The following is a 6,969-nucleotide window of genomic DNA, read 5'->3' on the forward strand; positions in this document are numbered from 1 at the left end:
GTTTGAGAGGCGAGCCATTACTGTCCACCTAGGCCTGCTACTTTGGAGTTCTCGCGGGGATTCCCGGAGAGTTCCCATTGGTTGAGGAAGTGCCGGAGGAGGGATATTTCTGGTTGCTGGTTCCTGGTTCCTGGAGGAGCCATGTGGCATTCGGGAGAATTCCCGGGGAGCGTGTGTGGAGTGTGCTGGTGGAGTTCAGAAATAAAGTTTGTTCCTGCTTCAGTGGCTTGTGATTTGTGCCCAGCCAGACTGCGGCAATTGTTCACAATAGTATTTTTTTGTTTGTGTTCAGATACTTTTATTTCTTTGAATTTGTTATTTATCAGTAGTTACTGAAATAAAGAATATATTTGAGTGCCATCAGTATCTTCATTATCATAGAAATATCTTTAAAAGAATTGGCCAGATGAATACTCCTCCCCCTTTTCAACCAGTGAACAGGCAGCCAGGATTCTGTCCAGAATACTGAAGATATGCTATATAATATACATCATGGCTGCCCACAGGGACAAAGGCTTTGGAAATAACTTGTGTAAACTTGTCGATTTCATATACGAGAAAAGCACAAAAGCACCACTCATGCCTGAGAACTCTCGACCGTGCACCCTGGAGAAAAGCTTTGCTTCCTTCACCAGGAGCAATCTTCCTCCACACTCAAGGGTCTGTGTACCTGGGGTCAGTTCCTTTTCGCCCTGACTACATCATGCAAAGGTGAATGATATCAAATGGAAAGGAAGCCAACGCAGCTGTGTGATCCCCCAGCTGAAGAAGATGTGAGCACCCTGGGATCTATGGTGTCAAGGACACCAAAGTAGATAGCTTGGCAGGTGAAAATGCCCTGCACAGACACAGGAAAGCCTTGGTACAGGCCCTTCATCTCAGAGATCTGTGGATCTCCACCAGGCAGTCACCGAGGCCTATTGAAATCCCTTTCAGCTCTGATTTCCCCCACAGGAGCTGCTACACAGGTTTTGAAAAATCAAGAGGATACATAGAACACAAGGATGTGTCCCCAGAGGCACCACATGATGGGAGGTTCCCTGCAAGGTAGCACCTCTTGCTCATACCGCCTAGGAAGAGCTGCTAGTTTTCATCTTTGAAAATGAAGTTAAGAGCCTGGGTGGGGAAGTATCTGATGACATTGTCCAGATTACCACGCCAGAAGGACAGACTCCCTGGTCCTTGGGGACAAGCAACCTATAATGGCCCTATGTTGCCTGTCTGCATGACTTACTTGCTGGGCTGCACCTAAAGTTGCAGATTGACCTGCTCAATGGGTGCTACCATGGTCTTGGAGATGGCTGCAGCCACTCCATCAGCCGGGATGTCCTTGGTGAAGGATGCAGCAGCATCTGTCATGTTGGAAGAAGACAAGGCAGGCAACTGGAAGACAGGACTGGGCTAGGAACCAGCCTTGACTCCCAGCCTCTCACAACAGTATTTTTTAATATGTATAAGTTTCACACACTGAAAGCCATGAATTTAAAAGCTTAAGCAACTAGACTTCCTGAAACTTTTGCTATACTTGCACGTCAATATCTAACTTCACATAATGACAGACAAATAGCCTTCCAAAGGCTACATGCAACATGAGACAAGTCGGCAGTGTATGCAAACACAGGAGAAATTAGCTTTCATTTCTCAGCGGAGTCATTAAATAGTAGATGTGAACAATATAAATTACCTCTTGTCATCTTTTGACATTTGATCAGTTGAAAGATCCCTTTATAAAATGTGGGGAAGAAGAAAAGGACGGACATTATGACACCCCTTTATGTTCAATTTGAAGGTTTGTTCAATTTGAAGGTTCGTTCAATTTCATATTCACACTACTCTACTTTCTGATGGTCTTTCTTTTCAAAATGGGATTCCTTTGATAGTCAGGCGTCTTATATCTATTCCTCCAGGCTAAGATCTCTATTTTCACTGCTTCCTTTGGAAAATTAGAATTTCTGTCTTCCACGATATTAAGTAGAGACTTTTTTTAACGTGCTTATGACTTGACAAAAAACTACATTAGCCGTGAAAACTGACAAAAATTTGTTCTAGTGGTGACTGTGAGAAGTAGCAACATTTCTATTACTAACATATTGCTTTTTATTATAAAATATGACTCTCGTTAATTTTGGACTCCAGCCAACTCTCTTCTCATAATTTAGAAAGGAGTTACCTTGACAGATTTGACTTAAACCACATCTTGATCTATATTATGAACACAAAAGAACACTTTCTACATTAAAGTGACAATAAGTGTCTGATTTACAATTATAAAGAACCGAAATTCAGAGTTAAATAAATCAAATGATTTAGGTTTCTTCCTAGGTGGGTTTTCTTTTTAATTGCAAGGGTTGAAATCTATGAAAAAAAAATGCTGTAGCAAGTATTCTATCTGTAAACTCAAGGCATGGATGGATTAAGCATGCACTTTGAGTTTAGAGAATTTCAAAAGGATGTTAGAAAAAGATAATTGTCTCCTCAGAACTACAATGGAATTTGTGAAATTACAGGACCTATGTTTTTAAAAACAGAAATATTGTTACAGGTTTATTGTTAGTCTATATATCCATAATCTTAAATATTCTCAGGAAAATTTATTTCTGGTCAATTTAAGAGAGTTAAACTTAGAGTTAGATTTTTAGTTTAGTTTAGTACTTAGTTTTAGTTTAGGTTAGTATTTTTCTAAACACTCAAGCATAAGACAATGCAAAAGAAAGTATCTTTGCAGAGACTTAAAAAAAAAAAAAAGAAAAGACAGACACATTCACATAAAAAATGTTCAATCAGCGTGGGAAACTGTTCCAAGTACTGCAACTTTGACAAAACTCCATGTCCCCATGGAATTTCATTAAGCTTGATTCGGACACAGGTATGAAAGTCCCCTGATGTTTTACCCCACCTCCAGTAGGGGAATAGAGCAGAAAGGGGAAGATAGAGATGGAGCCAGGGTATTGGGGCAAAGTTTTGTTCAGTGGTGAACAGGGTAGCAACCACATAGATGAGACCATATAGATGAGATTCTTCTGCAAACATAACAATCAATTGAGAAATGGTCAGGGTGACCAGACAGGAGAGCTCCTTCTCCCTCCTTCAGGATGTCCCACATGCTGCAGGCGACAGGAAACTTCACTCACTTTTCCTTTTTGATGTCAGATGCTCCCCAAATCTCGATGATATATACATGGGTAATAACTCTCTATAGAATGACCTAGATAGAAATCTAAAATGCAAACTAAATTCAATATGCTTGATATTTAATAGATTTACATGCAACTAAATTTTACATATTAAGAAAATCAGTAATTTTGCAAGGTGATTTTTAACACAAAAATATGTTAGATACTGAACATTTTTTTTTTCTTTAAGAAGTGTTTAGAGAATGATTTCTTGGTCAATGCTCTACTAGAAACCCTGTTACAATTTAAGAGTGCTTAAATAATTCTTTAATTTAAGTAATAGAATATATTTTTTAAATTATTAATGCTACTTCTATGCTTTATTAAAATTAACACAATAAATGTTAGTTAGTATTTGAATAAACCTGTCAAGACCACTCTGCAATAGTACTCCAATCTTTTTGACTATGTGAAACCTAATGCATTTATCCTAAATTACCAAGAAATAGAGTTGCATACACAGTATTTACTTACATCGAAGTGAAATATGAAACATTTACTTTGCTACTGCATAATTTTTCTTCCAAATAAATATAAAGTTAGCAAAAAAATAGAAATTAAATTAGCAGTCATTTATATCACTGCTACCAACAAAAGTGTACATTTTAATTAATATAAAACAAAGGAACTAATTACTATAGGACCAATTCTCATTACAGGGACTAGGACTAACTTTTATTTCACTTGTTCTTAACACACGAGGATCCCTTGCCATCTTTACATGAAATCAATAGCAAAGCAATCTGAAACGAAAGAACGCTTGAGGTAGGTCATTTTTAGAAGATGAAACTCCATGCCAGATTTTTCAGGAAGAAAGTGCAATAGGTTGTGAAGCTCAGACTCTCTTAATTTGTTAGTACCAGGGTCCCAACCAGATGAAGTGCTCACCTGGAACCCAGAACCCTGTCCACCATGTCACACTGAGAGACACACCTGGGGGCTGCCATAGTTAGACCACTTCTGCTGTGAGGATCATGACCAAAACATAGCTTTTATCAAGGACAGTCCGTAATGGTAAGTCATCTCTCTGTCACTAATTTTTAAACACAATCTCATGAAGGATTCTACCTCACTTTATACTAGGTACCTTAGATATTATGATCAGCACTGCATTTACTACTTATTATAGAAAGAAATGCAATACCTCAAGTATTTTCAATAACTGTGAAGTAATAGAAATAACACTGAACTTAAAAAGTAGAAGATCAGGTTAACTCCAGTTTCTGTCACTTCCTGTTCTCGGCTACCTTGTTTCAACATTTGTAAAATAAGTTCAACATTACTGGACTTCTACTCCAGAGCAAGTTTAAGGGACAAATTAATTAACATATATTAACAATATAGTCTAAGTTGTCTTTGAAACCAAAACATAGTGTCTTTGCATTGGAGGTTATGTGAACTAGTGAAAGAATAGAAACAATTTTCTCCAGAGGAAAATTATCTAGCCATCCAAATTTTTCACCACAGGAAACCACTGTACCCACATCAAGTTAGGTATTTCCCTACATGACTCAGCTTTTCCAATCTTCCAGGCCCTGCCTATGTCCAATGGCAATACATCAACACACTTCGTTGCTGTCTAGCTATTGTTTGCATTCTTTCTAAAGGAACCTGCCCGAAATTGGGAACAGGAAAAGGATCACAGTCTCCATGAACCCGTACCTTTCTCTCAGGAGTTTTTCAAGCACAGGTAAGTCCTTCATCAAGGTGCCTTCTCTGGAGTCCTTTAACTTTATCTTATTTTTCAGGCTTAAGGATAACAACAGTGCATCATACTCCTACATGATGTCCTTTGATTTTGCTAAGTTCTGCTGCAATCTCATCAATACTCTCGCTGAACTCTTGTCGAATTCCCAACATGACAACGTAATCCATTTCCTGCTGGGAACCTGACATCCAACCTTAGCATTTGGTAATAATCCCTGAACTGCAGGGTATGACATTCAGGCTATTTTTTTTTCTCATAATAGCAAGTGGCATGTCTAGTTCCCTCCCCACTGTCTTGTATAAACCACATTAAAAACAGTATTATGGATTCAGGCCTGGCATCTCTTTTAGGCTGCACCACAGAGAAAATACAGCTAACTGGCATATACCTCAAAATCAATCCCTGGGAGTTGCCAATAAAGAAAAGGTGAATGACAGAGTTCAATAACACCATTAACAATTCCTGTGCACAAGCTGTCACCTACAATTTTTCACCCATCTTTGGTGTTAATTCTATGAGAGATCAGGAAGCCAATGTAAAGATAATGGAAAAATCAACCGGGAAACCTTCTTTCTAGATTGCAATAAAATCAAATGGCAGCCAGGAGCTGTGTTTGTCGGAAACTAAAGCTACCTACTAGAAATTCTGTTTTTCCACTAAATGTGGAATTTGGATGCAGAGATCAATATTTGGGGAAAACTAAGTAGCACTATGAATTTCACTGTGCTGGTTCTTGAATTTCTATGAGACATATTGAAATGCCTTTTTGGGGGAGGTTAAGTTTGATCTTAATTTCATTTTTATTTTGATTTGTTTGAATAAAATATAGTAAACAGATGATCTTATTAGGTAATGGTTTTTAAAAAAGTAATGTTACCAGCACCTAAATTAATCCCTGATCTTGGAAAACTGTGGTGGTATTTCCACATTTCTAGAATTCAATGAGCCAAGTTTCTTAAAAACAGAATACATGCTTTGAAGTGTTTTGTATACAAGAGTTGGCACTGTTGTACATAGCTCTAAATCATATCTCAATGTTTGATGTTTTTCACAGTTTAAAATTATCCAAATTCTCAAACTAAAATGCAACATATGCCTTTCTTACAAAAGAACCAGAATTTCATTCTGATCTCTATTTATCAAAATTTTACTCCTCTTTGCATCCCAAGCCAAATATAAGAGGAAGAGAGCAATCTTGTATTTTAACATGCTTTGAAATAACTGAAAGCTAAAATAACATCTCAAAGCATCTAATTGGATTATAGGTAATAGCTTCCAAAGCTGAGTCAATCTAAATCATTAAAAATAATAGGCTTCATTTGTTTCCTGTTTTGAAAAGCAGAAGCAATCAGAAGTAGAAATTTACTATTAAGTTGAAGGAAGGCAGTTTTTGGAAAGAGGAGCTCTTTCTACAGAAAATCCTCAGTCTTATCTCTTTAATCTGAACTATAGTAAGGGTTCTGAAATTTTTTTGAAAGAATTTTAATCATTTGTAAATAGAAATTTACAAATATATGACTTATAATATTGATACATTAATTTTCTATTCATGTAAATGGATCACCTCACAGTACATGAAATGTAGGTTTGAAATAGCCAATGGAAAACCTTAAGCTTCTTAAACTATATACATTAATTAGGAAAGTAATTCAAGATTGGATTAAGGGGTTGAAAATGTTCTGATAAACTGAAAACAGAGAGGAAGGTATTCCTGACAATGTAAATTATTCTACTCCATAATGTTTTCTACACAAGGGCCAAGAAAATTCATTAAAATTTGAATTATATGGCTAGCCACTTTTCTCTTTAGATACATCTTTTAAAAATCATTTTATATTAAATTATAAAGAAAAATACCATACAACTTGATGGAAAGTTTAAAATGACAGTAAATGAATATGTATGAAAAATAATGAATATGCAATAGAATAAAACAAGTATATAATTGTTTAGTTTATGTGTAAGCAAGTAACTCTGTTACCAAGAAGGATTTTGGTCATGTTTGATTTTTAATGTAGTTTCTACAATTGTTCATGTATGTACAAATTGGTTCACGTGATTTGAATTTCTCAGCCATAAAATTATGCC

The 6,969-nt window shown here is 36.5% G+C and overlaps 1 pseudogene; it reads right to left on the reverse strand.

Moving 5' to 3' along the window:
* Window positions 1-426: 426 nt before the first annotated feature.
* On the reverse strand, window positions 427-1,359 carry LOC124103084 (ADP/ATP translocase 2-like; annotated as a pseudogene).
* Between the last annotated feature and the right edge of the window lie 5,610 nt (window positions 1,360-6,969).

Source organism: Marmota monax, unplaced genomic scaffold, assembly GCF_021218885.2.
Source record: "Marmota monax isolate L192 unplaced genomic scaffold, Marmota_monax_Labrador192_F-V1.1 WCK01_AAM20220418_F8-fsc00039, whole genome shotgun sequence".
In the NCBI taxonomy this organism is placed as follows: domain Eukaryota; kingdom Metazoa; phylum Chordata; class Mammalia; order Rodentia; family Sciuridae; genus Marmota; species Marmota monax.